This window comes from Dermacentor andersoni, chromosome 11, assembly GCF_023375885.2.
Source record: "Dermacentor andersoni chromosome 11, qqDerAnde1_hic_scaffold, whole genome shotgun sequence".
NCBI classification, from domain to species: Eukaryota; Metazoa; Arthropoda; class Arachnida; order Ixodida; family Ixodidae; genus Dermacentor; species Dermacentor andersoni.
Window position 1 is genome coordinate 25,361,360 of NC_092824.1, and position 19,033 is coordinate 25,380,392.

At 44.9% G+C, this 19,033-nt stretch overlaps 1 protein-coding gene across 1 annotated transcript in view; it reads right to left on the bottom strand.

The window, feature by feature from the left end:
- Positions 1-19,033, bottom strand: part of LOC126518333 (uncharacterized) — a 158,002-nt gene that overhangs the window by 10,414 nt on the left and 128,555 nt on the right. The window lies entirely within an intron of this gene.

Genomic DNA, 19,033 nt, shown 5'->3' on the forward strand with positions numbered 1-19,033 from the left:
ACTGCAAACAGACAGGGGGGTGCGATTTTGAAGGAATTCTATTACTTTTTTTGTGCCTTTTGCCGCCATCACCGTGCAGCTATTGGTCGAAAATGACTGGGCAGCGCCTGTTTTGTCTGTCAATCACGTGACGTCGGGAACCCGCAAAAACCAGAAACATCATAGTGACGTTGACACACTCATTATGCGGAGCATAAGGCATAGATTTTTGGCACGGCCAGAGACAAGGTCATTTCTAAAGGAATAAAAAATGGCTGCCCCTCTCATCGCTATGGCCGTGGCTCTTCGCCGACGTGAACACGGAGAGCCAGACGACGCGTTTGACATGCCGGATGACCATTTTTAACAGCGTTTTCGCCTCTCGAAGGGAACGATGCGGTTGTTGTGCGAGGAACTGGCGGGGGAACTAGAACCAGAGCGAGCGACGGGACTGTCGGTGGAGCGGAAAGTGTTGTGTGCGCTGTGCTTCTTTGCCACCGGGAGCTTCCAAGCGTCCGTTGGGAGTGAGCAGACAATCCGTGTGTCGCAGTCGATGGTCAGCGAGTGCATGCGACAGGTGGCAGAGGCTGTCATGAACGCAGGGGCCCGCAACAAGTGGGTCCATTTTCCAAAAATGGCCGAGGAAAAGGTAGCCGTGAAAGAGGGTTTCCTTCGGCGCGGCGCTATCCCCGGCGTCATAGGATGCGTCGACAGCAGCCTTATAGCCATTATCGCACCCAAGGGTGAGCGCAAGGCTGCATTCATGTGGCGCAAGGGATACTACGCCCTCAACTGCATGTTCGTAAGCAAACTTTACGTTTTCTGGTGCCGATCCTTTTTGAAAGTTATGTTGCTCTTGTCAATGGGCACTTTCTCTGTTTATGTTTTACCTCACATCTGCGACGCGGACATGAAGATCCTGGCCTTGGAGCCTCTCCGACCGGGGTCAGACCATGACGCTTTCGTCTGGCGGACGACATGGTTGCACGTTCAGCTCTACGAGTCGGAACGTGCAGCCAACATTGTCGTGGCATGTGCTGTGTTGCACAACCTTCACCTTTCTGAAGGCGATATAGAATCAGGTGATGACAGCGATGACGACAGCAGCAGCAGTAGTAGCGAGCTCGACGGTAATGCCGACCCCATTCCGCACAGTCTGCCCCGAAACACAGGGTCTAGAATGCATTATTTGAGAGGGCGGGCTGTTCGTGACACTGTGATTGGCATGTTTGGCACAACCCGTGCGCAGCACATGGGTTACCTGAGGAGTGTGCGGCGGCAGCTGCGATATCAACAGGCGCGTCAGCATTGCTAGGTGCATGCTGAATTTGAAGCTGTGCCGTAGAGTCACAGGTAAGGTTTCCTTGGTCATCTTTTTGCATTGTTGAAGTCTTGTGTATACAGACGAACTTTACAATGAATGCCTCTACAGCGAAATGATTTGCATAACAAAAGATGATGTCCTAGCCAAAATCCTATCTTTCATATGAATTGTGAACCTCTACAATGAACGAATTTAGGCGTCCCTGTCAGCTGGTTTCATTATTTACTATGAAAGCCACATAGCGCAGCCACTACCGCCCTCGCAGATGTCACCAAGATGTGCTCTGCACTCGTGCCAATGGTAGCGTAGCTGAATCGCTTGACAAGCATGCCAATCAATTGCTGATCTAAAATTGGCTAAAAAAGTGGGTGAGATGGTTGATGAATACGCCTCGATTGGTAAAGACATGGTGTAATCATCACTGATGACATCAATGCTATGTTAGGGTGGAAAAATAGGAATGTCAACGAAGGCAACAGGGATGAATATCCTGTAAATGGACCAAGAATTTTGATGGCGGGGAAGGCGATAGCAGCATGCTGTGAACCTCAATTCAATAAGGTTGGCTGCAGTTGCTCATTCTCTCATATGAAGTGTGCGCTAAAGACTTAGCAACTTATCACTAAGTCTCTTAAGTTCATAACGAAGGCTTTCTTTTGTTGAATGTGTTTGCCTGCTCTATTCAGGGTGATCTTTACGGTGCATGATATTTGCAAGGAAGTTACCTAAGATGAAGGATTTAGAAACATGCTAAGCACAGTGTATGTTGTATGTACTACTTGTGGTCTTTATTAGGCTTGTGCGAATATTCGAGCGCTTCGAATATTCGAAAGAATATTACAGCATTCAAATTCGCTTCGGCCCGAATTTAAAATTTCTGATGTTTCAAAGTATTTGGGGTGAACAAATATCAAGACTACGTTCAAGTACTGTCAGGAGTTTCGGTTTTGTTAGGCAAGCCACAGTGCCATTGACATCAGGCTTACATCTTGACTACATATGGAGCCAAGACAAGCTAAGCCACATTCAGAGCGTTGTCATGGCCATCACATGGGCACGTTCGTCAAGGTAGTCAAGGCTCCTGTTTCATTGTTTGTTTGGTTACCGTGTGGTATGTGCGCCGTGAGCAGGTGTTGATCACATTGCGCGCTTGGACTTCAGTGTGCATCAGTTGCTTCAATCAGTCAAGTGACATGGCCAATGCGCCCACAGGTGCCAACCCGATATGGAACTTTTCTGTGAAGGTCCCGCCAGGCCAGGAAGCTCAGTGTCTCAAATGCCATGTTGTTCTGAAGACGCCAACAGGGACTACAACAACTCTGGCGACGCATTTAAAGAGGCACCTGGGTGTATTCGTGGCATACGAAAAAGAACATTGTGCGCGGAAAAGCGTGAAGTCTACTGCTGTCACTAAGCCGGATTAGCGCGGGATGCAGTCTTACAGTGTTGTTGAGGAGCCAGGCTTTGTGGCCATTAAGAATGTTGCTATTCCTGAGTACGTTGTGCCGTCGCAAACAATGTTTTCCAGAGCAATAATTCCGGAGCTCTATGCTTCGAAGAAGCAAAACTTGATAAGCAGCCTTCAGGCGGTGATTTGCAGTGGAGTAGAGGCAATTTCAATAACGACGGACAGTTGGACACACGTGCTAATGAAAGATACTTGTCGGTAACATGCCACGTCATGTACAGCTCATTTCAACTGCATGTGCACGCACTGGCATGTACAGAAATGGCAGACACTCATACAGCGGGAAACTTTGTGCTCTTTCTGAAAAGCGTGGTGGAGGAGTGGGCACTTCCTGATCCAGGTACTGTGCCAGTGTACATTGTCGCAGATAATGGGAGAAATTTCACTGCTACAATTACTCAGTTGCCTTCGATAGGCATAAAAAGTTTTGGGCACACGCTGCAGTTGTGCATGAGTGATGTCAAGCGGGACGTACCCGGATTTTCCCAAATGTGCATGAAGGCCACGGCTATCGTTGGCCGTTATAAGAGAAGCTCAAAGGCTCGGGCGCGCCTTATGGAAGTACAAGGGAAATGCAGCTGAATGCCCTGGAAGTGGTGCAAGATGTTCCAATGCACTGGAATAGTGAGCATCTGATGATGAAATAGGATGCTCAAGCTTCGCAAGCCGATCACCGTGGAGCTTTCGGAGTGTGATGGGGTTGAAAACCTCACTGCAGCTGAATGGAAGCTAATGAGTGCCACTGTGAAGGTACTCGATCCACTTGCTTAAGCCACAACAAAGCTATCTGGAGAAAAATATCCTATGTTGTCCCAAGTTATTCCATTGCTGGAGTGCACTGGCATTGTACTTGCTCGACACGCAGCTTAATCAGATGAGTCGTCGGCAATTGCTTCAAGTCTGGCATGCATCAAGGCAAGGTTTCCTGGTGTCAAGACATCTGAGGATACAGTCCTAGTGATGTTGCTGGACCCAAAATTTAAGGATGCCTGCTATACGAATAGGGCAGAGAAGTGGGCCTGCGCTGTTCTCACCATAGCAACAGAGGGAACACTGCAAGTTGTATGCTGTGAAATATCAAGTGAGAGTGGTACAGGTTTAGATAGCTCCCCAGATGCTTCTGTGTGTGCTTCTGTGTGGAGGGCCTTTGTAAGCTTTGCATCAGATGGTACTATGAAATCTGGTCCTTCCACCAAAGATGATGGAAAAACCAGACTGCTGCTTGGTGACGATCTCCACGGCATTCCTCGCCTTCCGAATCTCCATTTTTCTGCAAGCGATCGAAAATCAGGGCATTGCCGGTAGCAGTGAACGTGAACCCGAAGTAAAGAGGAAGCACAAGTGCTATTTGGAGCCTGGAGCAAATTTCACGGTTCCACGAAGCACTCTTTTTTATCAACGTGTGCAGGGCACCTCTAATCCCGGTAACAATTTGAGCTACGAGCGGTCTCTGACTGTGGAGCCAGCGAACTGTTGCTCACCAACTCACTTGGACGACAGCGTACAGCCAGACTACAATTGTTTGCCAGCTGAAGTGGACGATTTTGCCGAAAACACAAGAAATGATGATCGCAGCCAGAGGTCACCGCGGCATATCGTCAATGACCATGCAAGTGAAGAACTGACAGAGTCTGCACATGTGGATGTGGGCAATGAAGGCAACTGCGAGGACAACTTTACGAAATTGTTCTCAAGGGAATGTTTGCCAAATTGTGACCTGAGTGTTGCTGATGCAATGGTTGCATTGATGGACTACTCAACACTAGCAGGGCTCAACTGGAGCGACATGGAAAAGCTAGAACATGTGGTGAACCTTCTGCTGGGAGCCGAGATGCTGCCTTCATCTTAATATTTGCTGAGAAAGGCGTGGAAGAATTGGCAGAGGCAATTAGTGAAGTGCTACTACTTGTGTACAACCTGCAGTACGCCTGCTGCCAATGATGAAGGACACAGTTTTGCTTCTTCAAACTGCAAAGCCCTGAATTCGGCGCACAATTTTCATGCAGTGATGAATTTGAAGAAACAAATTGATGTTTTACTTTCGAGTAAGGCGGTGGCCATGGCACTTCTCGACTCTCTCGAGAAGAAGAATCTGCGTGAGAGTTCAAGCAAAAATACAGTGCTAACTGACAGCACAAACGGAGTAATGTATCGTAAACATATGGAGAGAAGTTAGTGGAGCGATATCACTCTCACATTCAATACTGATGGTTCCGGAGTGTTTAACTGCAACAAAACTTCCTTGTGGCTCATTCAGAGTGTGATCAATGAGTTGCCAGGAGCGGTGCACTGGACCAATGTTCTGCTCGGAGGCCTCTGGTTCGGCAAGGGGCACCCGGATGTGGCTAAGTTCCTGGACGTGTTTGTGAAGAAGGTCCTCAAGATGAGTACAATGAAGTGGAAAATTGATCACAGAGAACTTGAATCAAGTGTCAAGGTGGTGTGCTGCTGCGTAGATGTACAGTGCTCACGGAATGAAACGCGTCAATTTAGGGCTAAGTAATGCACATACTTTCGTTTCAACCGGCTGCAGTTCGTGTCACATCGACGTAATTCTGGCGCGTACAATTACATCGGAGTCATTGTCACCTTTGGTTACCAAATTCCTAGCGACATGACACGGTGCTGTCGCGTACTTTGCGCATATGTAGGGTTCTACTAAATGCTCCATGTCCCATTTCATTCCGTGAGCACTGTACCTGCATGTGCAGCAGTCCTCAATGCTAAACAATTCCAACGGCTACTTCAGATGCAGCTTCTGTCTCCACAAAGAGGCAAAGTGCAAAAGTGAGTTTTGCTATAAGTATATTTTATGTCATGGTGCCATATGTTAAAATAACTCTTTTCATTTGTAGCTCTTATTTAAATAATGATAAAGGTTTTCTTGTTGCAATCCAAATATTTTTGACAGGTGCAGACATTTGAATATTGCAGGATCTGTCAAGTACCCTGTTTTGAGCAGCAAAGAAGTGCCTGTCCCACATACCACTAGCCAAGTGAACGAAGATGTGCAGTTAGCACTGTCTACTGGCGAACCATCTCGTGGGGTAAAGGGTACACACCACTTGTCCAGATGCCGAAGTTTGACTTGGTGTGGGGTGTGTGCCTCGACTATATGCATTGTGTTTTGGAGGGTGTGGCAAAACAGCTCGCAGACATTTGGTTCAGTGCCGTGCATTCACCAGCATATATAGGAATGCTGTCCAAATGCCAAAGTGTGATATCATGACTAGTCAGTTTAAAACCACCCCAATTTTTTACTAGATTGCTGCGAACACTTCATGATCGGAGCATGTGGAAGGCCAGTGAGTAGAAATGGTGGCTGCTGTTTTATGCTGTGCTATGCCTTGACGGCATCTTGCCAACTGAGTACCATGACCCCTTCTGCCTACTGGTAAATGGAATTTTCCTCCTCCTGAAAGATCAAATAACAAGAAATGACCTGAAGGTGGCTACGGACAACTTGGCCCGATTTGTGTACCAGGTGGAGCAGCTCTTATGGGCAGGAAGCCATGACAATGTCCACCAACTGGTGCACCTTCCACAAAGTGTGCAGCAGCTGGGACAATTACGGTCACATTCCACGTTTATCTTCGAGCCTGGAAATGGTTCGCTTCTTAACCTAGTGAGTAATGCAAATGTAGTGCCCCTACATGTCTTGGAGCGCTTCACAATGAGCTTGCAGCTCCGTCATCTTTTGCAGACAATGAGTCTGTCGAAAAAAAGTTAAGGAATTGTGTGAAAAGATGACTATTAGCAATGCAATAGAAGGCCCACCAGAAAAACCACTTGGTAAGGGATGTTTTTCCTCAGTTGGAATTCACGAGGCAATTTTGTCAGTAAGCTTGGGCAGCACCCCAAAAATGTGGTTCAGTGTGAAAGAGTCTCAGTGAGAGGACAGTTACCATGTGCAGCACTACCAGCGGACAAAGAGAACGTGTAACTCTTACTTCAAGTCCATGGGTGGCCTGTATTAGGTACTTGATAGAGTGCTCATGCCAGAAGATGGCATGTGCGACTTGGCATGTGAAAGACTGAAGCGTCAAGTGCACAAGAAAGTATCACACTTGTACATTAGAATGGGAGTTGAGGAGACTGCTTTTAATACTAGCGAGGTGGACAAGATAGGTGTGGGGATGAATGTGGGAAGTGCCTTCTATATTGCAGACCTTCTAAATTTACATGAATGTGACTGAGTGAATGTCAGAAAGGTGAATATACTGGTGTTGTTGTTTTGTAGTTTTGCAGTGAAGATGTTAGATGAACTATGAAGGCTTGAAAATGTGTGCGAGTTCATGTCCCTGGGGAACTAGATCATTCAGCAAGTTGATATTGACACATGTTTTTGTTTATTTTTTTCGGGTGACCACTTTTCACTGTCCAAGTGCTGGGCATGCCTGAATGTATCAGAAGTTTCTCGAATGTTACTGATGGTTCTGTCTGCTGTCTGTGTCACCGTAGCTTGTGTAATCTGATTGCATGTATGACGCGAATTGTGTAGACCTTTCAGGAAGACACGCGAGCACCAGCTATTACTCTGGAACCTTCTATGACTTGTGTATAAAAGCCGTTGTGCTTGACCGGCAGAGCAGATTTTCTACGATTGCCAACTGCGTTCATCGCTATCATTGTGCTTTGAGTGTAGCCTGTTTTTCTGGACACGGGTTCGCCCAATAAAGAGTTAGTTTCGCCGTTTACAGTTTTCCTACTGTGCTCGTGACTGTCACTACCATGTGACAATATTTAAAGGCAACTCGGGTGGCATTTTAATGGAGATGTGTAGGCGAATTTTGAAGTGGATCGGTTAATTAAGGGATAAATGCAAATTGCTGAACCCTCATTTTTTGCCTATTTAGAACTGTTACGTGAAATGTGTAGAGAATTTTGCCACTGGGTTCAGAGGAAGCAAAAGTGACAGCAATTTTATATTTGTAGAGGGTAGACGCCATGTTACTGGTAATGTGCACCACAACATTGAGTGCATCTATAGGTTAACTAAGCTTTAAAAATAACTACTGAAACTAATTCTCTCTCTATTTTCATGCATAATAGAGGCATTTTGCAGGTTTTCTGGTCTTGGTGAACTAACCAAACACCTTGTTTACATTTAAAGAAAAGGTACTGGTTATGGGTGATGAATATGCAAAGTTCAAAGTGTGTGGGTTAATTGCGGCCACTGCACTCAATTCTTCCAGTGCACCTAAGCATTGTAAGTGTGTTTCACAAATGTATAATTTAGCCTGCTGTCCTGAGAGAACTATAACAGCCATACCAATTAAATTTGTTAAAATTCGGAGAATAATTACGGCTCATATCCATGCTGACTTAAATGTCTGTGAGAAATATTATGCTAAAAAGTGAAGTAAGCGCTCGAATTCACTCTTTACAGGCAATGTCTGAAAGTGAAGTCTTAGGCAGCCAATATTTTATGGTGTGTGGCCTAATTACCGGCAACTGAAATCTTTAATGGAACTACTCAAAAGAAACAGCTTCACTGAAAATTTGGCCCTGATGGTGCCAGGGTGCATAAGTCAGCTGTCTGTCAATTGGAAGTTGAGTGGATCAAGTACAAACATTTTCAAAATAAATAACTAGTAGAAGCCTGGAAGGATTAAAAGGATGTCTTACTGGTTGTAACTGTGCATTAAAATGATACTAGTCAAGTTAGAATGACATTTATAGAACACAAATATGAACAGTAGGGAGAGTGTGAAATTGACAAACTTTAGCTAGAAATGCATTCACAGCTAGAGGAATGGCTAAAGTAGCAGGTTAAGTATGCACTGCCATGTTCTGAATAACTATTTGATCCTTATGTTGTCTTTGTCTATTACTGTAATGGTGGTTGTGGAATTCCAGAGACACGCACAGGTGTTCCGCTCTCCAGGTTTCGTGTGGCGCAAGGCCTTTTATTATCATCCGAAGTCCAGACACCCTCTCTTAAAACCGCCACACAGGACTTCCTCCCATATCAGCCACAGCAACGCCATAGCACGACTTAACAGCCACACTTCATCAATGCTAACCTCATGCTTTCCTCATGCAATAACCCTCTGGAACAATCTACCCGATACCATAGCCTCATGCACTGACCGTGAACTATTCCAGGAAAAATTAATCAGCCATATTCCATAGTACGTACTTAGCTAATGTGTTTCATGCTCTGGGTGTAAATCTGCTGCTGTATTTTTATGATGTTGTATCACTGCTCTTTTGTGCTGTAATCTTTTTTGCTATTTCTATTTTTGTATCTGCTGCTACACTTGTACCTCTGTTACTGATACTGTACCTCTGTCGGCGTGTCATATGTTCCTGTATGCGCCCCCATATGTAATGCCCTCGGGCCTTTAAGGTGTGTATAAATGAAATGAAAACCCCCCACAAATGAAATTACCAAGCGCCAGGCACTGTGAAATAGTGCGTGATTAGTGCATCAAGGTGCCAACTACACATTGCTGTAGGAGAATCAGTTTACATTCTAGTGGTGCTGGTGGGCTATGTTTTGTTCTTGTTCACCCTCTCATGATGACGAATCAGATAGTGGCCCGACAAAAATGGTTGTGAATGTTGTGTATAAAGTTTATTCCCTTTCTCTTTCGGATGTGAACACTGGCATGACCAGCTAGACCATTGTGTGCTCTGTTCACATCAACACCCTTGCTGTATATAAAATAAGTCTGACTTACTGCACAGGATGCTGCTCAATGAAGGTGGCACTAGCTATTAGATTTTGGTCTTTCTCCTGTCTCATCATGTAAACTTCAGATATTTTTGTCTTTTATAAAGGTTCAAGGAGATAACTGTTAATTAGAAGTTCCCACAACACTCTTGCTCATTTATCTCTTTTTGTCAATGTCTATGTATGCTTCACATTTAAAATAAATGTTTGTTGGAAACCAGCACTTTGTTCATGTCTGCACTTTCACTATACCTGTATTGTGCTGGTCTGCACAAATGCCTAAATGTTGAAGTGACACGGAAAGACAGAGCTAATTATAAAATCTGTGCAGAATAAACTACAAACAGCACACATTGAAGTCGGGGTTCAAAAAGAAATATTTTTTTCCACACTGAGAAAGGAGACAAGAGCTACATCTAAAAGAATGTAATGAAGGTTGATTCTAGCGGTAACAGGAAACAATCTGCTTAAGGCATGGTGCCAAAGCACTGTCCAAGTTCTTGGGAAGACTTATAAGGATGAAAAAGGAAACTACAAAAACAGCAGCCATTAAAAAAACCTGGTAATGTGTAAACACACATATTTGTAGCATGTTTATAGCATGTCCTTAATGCCACAAGCCTTAGCAGTGGTTTAACAAGGAATGTCATTTTGAGCGATCTTGACAAGATTACTTGTACTGTCGGGCAGCAACTGCTTTCTTAGCAACATTTAGGCATGAGTAAATCACTCCTACCCTCAATTGGTGAGGAAGAGATTAAGCTGGCGCCTAAAGTAAGGGTAATCAAAGTGTTAAAAAGAAAGGGGGAGGTGTTAATCATGATGGGGGAAACAGTTGGTAGTGCTGCTGTTGGCTCTTTTTGAGGTGACAATAACTCACTACGAAGCAAACATTGATAATCTTTAATTTTGCCTTATACTTTGACTTCCCTTGTAATTTGGAGGTGTCTCCCCAGCCTTTGACTATAGAACCTCCTAGAGTTACTTTTCCTGTATGAAATTTCAAACGCATCAATAAACTGAAACTGAAACTCGTGCACCAGCTTCTCCTACTGCATTGAGGGCGAGTAGGCTACGTGCACATGAAAGCTGCCAAGAAAAGCATTTCCTGCCCTGATGAACACAATTCCATTGCTTATATGCTCCAGCGACATTCCTTGTTCGACCACTTGATCACTTGAAGCCTTTCACTTCCGGTGAACTTTGAGCTTGTTCAAATTTATGCAAGTTTATAGCATAAACATAATCTTGAGCGGAATATCTCCACAAGTTAAATTAATAGAGAATTGTTACTGAGTGATTAAGGCATCAAGTATTAGTAAAATTGCTGCCACATTTTGAAAAATCCTCGTTCATATATATTTCATGCAGTTTCTATTGAATGAATCGAAACTGCCATTTTATTAAGGTTGATCCAAATGAAGCTCTTTTGGTTCTATAGGGTATAATGTTCTACTGACTAAATTTGAACAAGGTAACTCAGAACTCCTAGCAGTATCCTGCTGGTACCGACAGCAACCACATTCGTCTTAGGTCACTGATAACACCTGCCACTTATTGAAGCCCATTGGTACCAATAGAAGCTCTACTGGCTCTATAGGACAGGTAGCACTTGCCATCTATTTGACCCTATTGGTGCCAATACAAGCTCTACTGGTCCTATAAGTGACAAATAGCTGCCACCTACTGGACCCTATTGGTACCAATATAATTTCTGCTGGTCCTATAAGTGACAAATTGCTGGTACCTATTGGTCCTTATTGGTGTCAATACAAATCTCTTGGTTCTATAAGTGACAAATAGCTGTCCCCTATTGGTACCAATGCAAAGTCTATTGGACCTATAGGCAAGAAATAGATGTCACCTATTTGATCCTATGGGTACCAACAGAATTCCAATAAAACCAATAGAGTTCCAATCAGTTACCCATAGAACCCATAGCACAGCTCTATTGGACCAATAGAAAATTCTATTGGCATTTTTGCTAGGGATTGCATGTAGAGCTGCGATTTTTTTTAGATTCTTTTTTCTGTGTTGTAGCCTTGTAGCTAGTAGAAGGGAGTGCCTTCTTCACTGCATGTGCAGCTGCTAGTCTTTATGCTATTATTTTGTTACTTGAAATATGTTACCTAATGATTTTCTGTGATATTTTATGCATGTGTTGTAGGTTATCTGTGTGGAAGGGAGCAAGCACCTTCTTCTACAACTAGTCTTTATACAGAAAATTTGTTTACTGGTTAAAATATGTTATCACAGGATTCTCTGTGATGCCTTCGTATGTTGTAACCTCAGAAATAAAGAATTTTGCATAGAAAAACTTTGAACTGTTCAGTTTTGCTCTTCGGAAACTGACAACTATACGAATTCGCTTCGAAAGTATTTGACCCCAAGGACTATTCGTCCAAACTAAGATATTACTATTTGCACAAGCCTAGTCTTTATGTTTGTGTGCAGATGTTGTCCGAGAGAAGGGTTGCGTAGACGTGACAGAACCACAGGGTTTCATCAAGAAGTGGTTGCTGGGGTCTGTGGACAGGGGTGGTGGCAGGAAGAGGCATTTTGCAGAAACATTAGCAGCAGAGGAGCCCAATGATCCCTGCCCTCAGGGCAGGAATCATTGCTTGCCCACTGCTGCCCTTTCCCTACACCACCTTTCCCCTCAGAGACCTCACCAGTCCACCGTCGACCCCTCCTGTCCAGTTACCTCTCCCGCCCCTGCAGATGTGCAGGATTCTACAAGCCCTGCCAGCTAGCTGTAGTCCTATCTGGGCTGTATAAATAAATAAGTTATTTTCATTTATGATTTGCATGTATCTGCAGGACTTCCTTCGTACACTTATTTCCATCACGTTTTCTTAGCTATTAATTGTATAGGCAGTAAGCCAGCATACAAGCAACAAAATGGCTAAGCACTGGCTCTATGCTTGAAATACATTGGATACAAAATGGCGGAGCACTGGCTCTATGCTTCAAACACATTGGATAGCATCGGCCATGCTTGGCCCAATGCTGTTGTGCTGCCTGGAGAACGAAAAGCAATGTGCACCAGCCTTTTTCAGGGTCGGCTACGAGCAAATGCATCGCATATGGGCTCCTGCTTCAAAGTCCACAGCGGCCGGACATTTCGACCTGACGCTCTCGATATCACCGTCATTGCATCCGGGAAGGTAAGCTGCCCATTTTGAACCCACTCGGTTGTCGCTATCCCGCCCGGGTGTCATTTGTCAGCCCTTTCTCCGTCTCCCTGGTGCACTCCGGAGCTAGGCCTGCCTTTGGCCTCGTATCCGTGGCCCCCCACAGACCCACTCAGCCATGGAGTATCAAGTGTACGGCAGCGATATCGACCCCGCCGAAGTACAAAATGGAGAATGGGAGATCGTCCTGCATCTCCGCAACCAATACCCCCTGGCGACTGCCAGTCACTCTCCCCAACACTTCGCAGGGCTGTTACGCGTAAGGGAGCCCAATGGCGGCGACAGCCGCCCAAACACGGAGAAATCCCGCGCTGCGATGCCGCCAGCTGCGTTTGCAATGCACGCCACTCCCGCAACTCCCGCGGAGAGACGTCAAAATTGTGGTCCGATCATGCGGCGGTTTGGACGTGACCAAGGTGACCCCTCGCAATCTTTTCAGACCAATTTGCAATGTGACGAAAATCCCCCTGCAGGAAGCGCTCACCCAGGACAAGGTGCGGCTGCATACAACAAACGACATTTTCACGGTCAGCACTCCGGAGGAGGTTCGAGCTTAGGGTTATGTCCAAATCACGTCAATTCCCATCAGCAAGAGCTCAACTGATGCCACCGCCTACCTCACTCTGCCCAATGGTGCCGTGCAGGACGTCATTCATATGGCCCACAATGGGGAGTCACACGCTGAAATCCTAAAAGAACTTTTCCCCATTAATCCTGATCTGCCAATCATTGACACTTGGCCCTTTAGAAAAAAGCGGTCCATCGTAATCACTTTCGCCACCGGCCCTCACTTGCAGTGGCTGGGCAACAAAAAATCTAAGAGGCTATCTAAAACCAAAAATACATCATGGGTACCACAATTCCACGCATATCTCGAAGGTCATGCTATTGTAGGGTAATGGTGACGGAAGCAAAGTCGCCGCCTGTGAATCATTTCCAACCCCCAACTTCCTTGATGTTATGTGCCCACGTGGCCGCTATATATATATTATTATTGTGCGACATTTTTGCGAGTGTGCAGTGCTCGTGTCGCTCGCCTTTCCTGCACTTTCTGGAACATCCTTGTAAAGTTGATCACAGAAGATGCCTGGGACGTTTACCCTGTGCGTGCAACACAAAGCACAAATATTGGCTTTCGGCTGCTCAATGAACAAGGCAGCATATGACAGCTGCACAGCAGCGTAGTTCCCGTCGATTGGGATTCCGGCCAGCAGCCGGCGGACGCAGAACTACTGGAAGTGCGTGGATACAGGTTTTCTTTTTGTCAGTTTTTGTTGTGGAGAAGGTAAAAGTCTTATCGGCTGAACTTTGCACAGGTTCCCAAAAAGAAATGGAATGCGACGTGCGCCAGAACGCAAGCTGCCATGGCCAACAAGATGTCGGAGGGTGCGGGCACGGCGGCGCGTGAAGGGGCAACTTGGCGCGTTGCATACACTTTATTACGAAAATATTGCTGTTAATCAGCCCTGATATTACTGGGGATGTTTTCACGATCACAAAAGCGGCCAGTGCCCATGTAAGTAACATGTGCTGCTTTGTCTTCCTTGTTGGCATTATGCAATTCTCGCACGGGCACGGTACTTTCTCGCGCCTGCGGCACTCGTGCTTTGTCAGTCATGCCGGACCGGATTATACCTTTCTCGCGCCTTAAGGCTCTCTACCTTGAAAATAACATCCCTGATTTCCCCGGGAGAGCAGTAGGGGCCGTAGTAGAGATCGGGCCTACTCTCCTGAAACATTATCTTTGCTCGTGCCAGGCTTTGCGTATGCTGCTCTTCGTGACTTCTCAAAAGCATTTTTAACGGTCCCCGTTGAGTTAAAATGTTTCGAAAAGTCACGCAGAACAGTACGGTCCCTTTTGGTGAATGCATTGCAGTGACTTGAAAGTGTTTGTTTCCTCTTGCCAAACACTTTAGCAAACTGACTGCAACTAAACTTGCTTTTGTGGCTGCAGGAGGATGGTAAATGCAAGTGCAGTGCTTCGAAGAGCCCAAGAGCAGGAGTCCAAGAATAGAGTGTTTTAGTTGAGTGTCCTTAAAGACCGCTCAGCTCCGAGTTGCCCCACTAAGCCACAGCAGAGCGGCGGGCGATTTTCATGTTTAAGCTATGCATATAGCGGGCCCTTCGTGCTTGCAGCACCCTCGGACCAAATACGGAGTAGTGAAACAAAAATCAAATACCTTTGTCAATTTTACAAATCAAAACAAATACATATAACTAATTTGTTTATAAAACATGTAGGCATGTGCTTTTAAGGCATTAGTGGTGTAGTTTCCAGAGTTAAAAATAAAGCGTCGACTTGATGATAGCCATCATTTTCTGGATCCAGTCCAAGCCTTGTTGACAGCCTTTCTGACAGGTGCCCATGTGGTAGAATCTGTGCTGTCTTGTTAAGTGATTTGCAATTGCGTGACAAGTGATGCCATTGAGAAGCGTACTAGAGGACCCTTTCCTTATGTCCCCATTGAAGTGGTCGGAAATAGAAGAATTTTCTGTGCCTCGAAGTGCTCGAATACACGTGCCAAGAGCCACACTCAGTCCACAGCTACCTAAACAGACAGGATGGACAGCGGGCAATTTTGCACATACTTTCGTTTTGAAAAACATGATGTACAAAGGCTGCAGAGTGCACTACTACTGCCGGAAGTTGTGCCGACACTGCATTTTGTTAAAATTCCAGGAGATGAGAGCCTTTGCCTAATTCTCCGGAGCCTGGAATATCCGAACAGGCTGCGCGAACTGGAGCCGCTCTTCAGACGACATTACTCAGCAATTTCGTCAGCAACAAATGCGGTGCTCGCCGACATTGAGAGCACTTTTGGCTACCTGCTGCAAGACGTAAACTACCGCTTCTAGTTGGACCTCACTAAATTGGAAGACTTTCCCTACGTACGCTCTCGGTACTGTGTCAATGTGTGATCTATTCACCCAATGTTTACTTGCAGGCCTTGTATTCCAAAGGGACGCCGTTACACAACTGCTGGGGCTTCATCGATGGTACAGCCATTTGCCGACCATCAAAGGATCAGAAGCTCTTCTTCTCTGGGCGCAAATGGTTTCATGTGCTGAAATATCAGGCCATTATGTGCCCCAATGGGATTATCTGCCAGTTAAACGGCCCATATGTGGGCAGTCGTCATGATGCGGGCAAGTTCACATTATTGATGATTGTCAATATATACAGCTAACTGCTGCATAAGGTGACTCAGACAAACACGCATACAGTCACACCTATACGAGACAAGGTGCAAACTTTCCATGTTGCTTGGGGAAGCAACAAGTGCCCCATCTGTAAATAATGTCTAACTTCAGACTAAACGCAAATCAAGTTTAACACAAATTAAGTTTTTTTTACGTTTGCAGTAGAAACCAACAATAAAAAATTACAGGGTCTTTGAAGAGGTGAACGGCAAAAGCGTACTCTTCCTCCTATCATTCGCCTCTTTCTCTATATCTTCTTTCTTTTAGTCATTACTGCTCACTACTAAGCATCTTTAGTAATTTGCAATCAATTGTGGTCATTACAAGCTGTCATTAGACATGTTGGTCATATCATACTCATTTCTGGTCATTACTAAGCATTTTGACATTTCTAATGAATTGTAATTGTTACAAGTTGTCGTGTCATATTACAAGTCGTGGTCATATTAGTCATTACTACTCAATACAAGACATTTATAATCAGTTGTGGTCATTACAAGCCATCCAAAAAAACCGGCTGGTGCGCTAGTTGGTAATGCATGTTCATATTTTTAGCGCTGTGTCTTGTGTGCCATCTCTAGTGTTGTGCGTTGCTTCACGCTAAAAGTATTAACAAGCCATTGTTAGACATACTGGTCATTAGTAGTCATTATAAGTCAGTCATTATTAACCTACCAGTCTCTACTGTAAAGTTATCATTCATTAACTGTCACTATCGATCAATTTTCATTCTTTAATCTGTCTTCATATGGCGTGATGACGCTTCGATGGACACTCTGGTGGTCGGGTCTGCTCACAAAAACTTCACCATGAGCCCAGAAAAGCTTTCACCTTAATATATATGCTAATATAGGTCTGAGAGCACAAGACTGTCTGGTAAACTGTTGTCATATTTTAGAGTAATGGTAAAATAACTGAAATCTGTATCATAGTGACAAAATGAACACAAAATAAGCAAAAATTACATACAATTAACTTATCACAAAGGAAATTTTCAAGTGTACCAGTTTATGACCAGTGTTGTAAGATGGAAGAGCATTCAAAATTTTTGGGCAATGTAGTGGGAGTGGTGTTAAGAACAATGCAAACTATGCGTCATGGTGTAAAGATTATTCACTGATATGAACAGCATAGTTCCGAGAATATATTTCAACAGGTGAGAAGGCGTATACTAATGCTGTGACGAACTGAAAAGGCACTGCTGCTATAATAACATAATTGAATGCGAGTATTCTAATGGCTTGGTTTTGTATGTACAGGTTGTCAGTGAGATAAATAGGTATTGCACCACATGGTAATAAAGGTGGCAAAAGGTGGCAATATAAATCTTAGTAAGAGGAACATGTTAAGATAGTGGCATGTCCCAATTAACAACAGTATCAAACTGGTATTCCTTGTAAGTGTACATGTTTAGAGTGTCTCACATATACATGAGGAATAACAGTCATAAAGTAGCATTCATTCACTAAAGAACAGTGGTAATATCTAATTGTTGGGTAATGGGGTAGAACCTTGTTAAATTATTTAAAGGGAATATATTAAACCCTGTGTTATGCATCCCAAAAAATATGCAGACAGCAGTCTCCTCAACATGTGCGTGCATGCACTTAATGGCAACCTATCTACACACGCACCATTCCAAGAATTTACTAAAAGCTAAAATAAGTGATTTCAATTAGTAAAATGTTTCTCTGTACTCCTATCATTACAGCATCCTCCGAAGGAGCAAGAAAGAGAGAGAGAAACGAAGAAGGAAAGGTAGGCACCGAAGGAGCAAGACTTACCAAAAGCTTGAGAAGCTTGTCGAAGGAAGAAGTTTTTGCCTGCACAATGATCCTGCCACCCCTTGCAACCTTGCCGCGGGTCTAGCCTTACCACGCAGCAGTGCGCCTTTAACAAAAAGATGATCACTGTAAGGCAAGCAGTTGAATGGGGCTTCGGAAAGATAGCAGGGCTGTTTGCTTTTTTAGATTTTCGGAAAAATCAGAAGTAGCACCGGCAAAATGTTTCACGTATGTACAAAGTTCGTGCTATCCTTGCAAACTGTCACACCTGCATGTACGGTTCACAGGTCTCGCAATATTTTGGAGTTGAACCCCGCTGATGGAGGATTATTTGAAGCCACAACACTGACTCGCCACCCCCCTTTGTGCCTTTGCCTGTCCTAGCCTCCTTCGAGCTTGCCTGCGTGTTTGTCCTCTGTCATGCCACTCATAAATTGGAACGAAGCCATTGCAAAAGACCTCTATGGTTTTGCACCAACTATATTTGTCGTAACCTGGAGACCACCGGTTTGAAGGACGAAATAATTGAAAGGTTGCTTGCCAACATCGCCGACAACCATCCACCGTCGAGCAGCTGTCAACTCTCACATATGCCCAAAGCATGCAAGTATTGAGTGATTTATTGCAGCAGTTTTTCACACTGCCAAAACGTTTGACAGTTGCCATTCAAGTCGCAATGCTGCCCGACATTGCCGCGTCGCTCCCAAACTTTTGTGGCGATGGCAGTATTTCTGCTCGCCAGCAGATCGAAGAACTTAAGCGTAAGCAAGGATTGGCCTCGTGGACACGTTCTACTCTCCTCGCCGTAGTGCTTGGTAGGCTCCATGGGCCTGCTGCAGACTGGAAAAGCATGGCAGGAAATCACTGCAACAGGTGGGGAACAGTTTGGAACAGTCGAGGAACAGTTTGGCGACAAACTTACGCTCCTGCAGTGGCAGCAAACAGTCACGAGACGATTCCAGTCACCTGGAGAGAGCCTCGTCGATTATTCCCTGGCCAAACTACGCATCATTTCAATATGTCCTGTCCAACTGGCTGATCATCGGTGTACAGTAAACCCTTGTTAACTCGAACTCGCATCTCTAAATATCGGTTAAGTTGAAAGTTTTCCACACTGCTCCTTCCCCACCCATAGGTGGTATGGATTTGCTCCCGTTTATCTTGAAGCATTTTTCGGGCATAATACGGATATCTCGAAATTTTGACTTGGACGGCTGAAGGCAAAGGCCATTACCGAAAGGTGATACAGGCTCCGAGAGCGCGCTTGGTTCCTACTAAGTGCCGAGCGCGGTGACGATCTAAGGGCGAATACAACATTCCCACGGACGTAGCCGTTTTCCGTCAACTGCGTCAAGTAACCTTGGAAGCAGTCACATGGTGTGCGCCGCTTGCGCACGGAGGCTC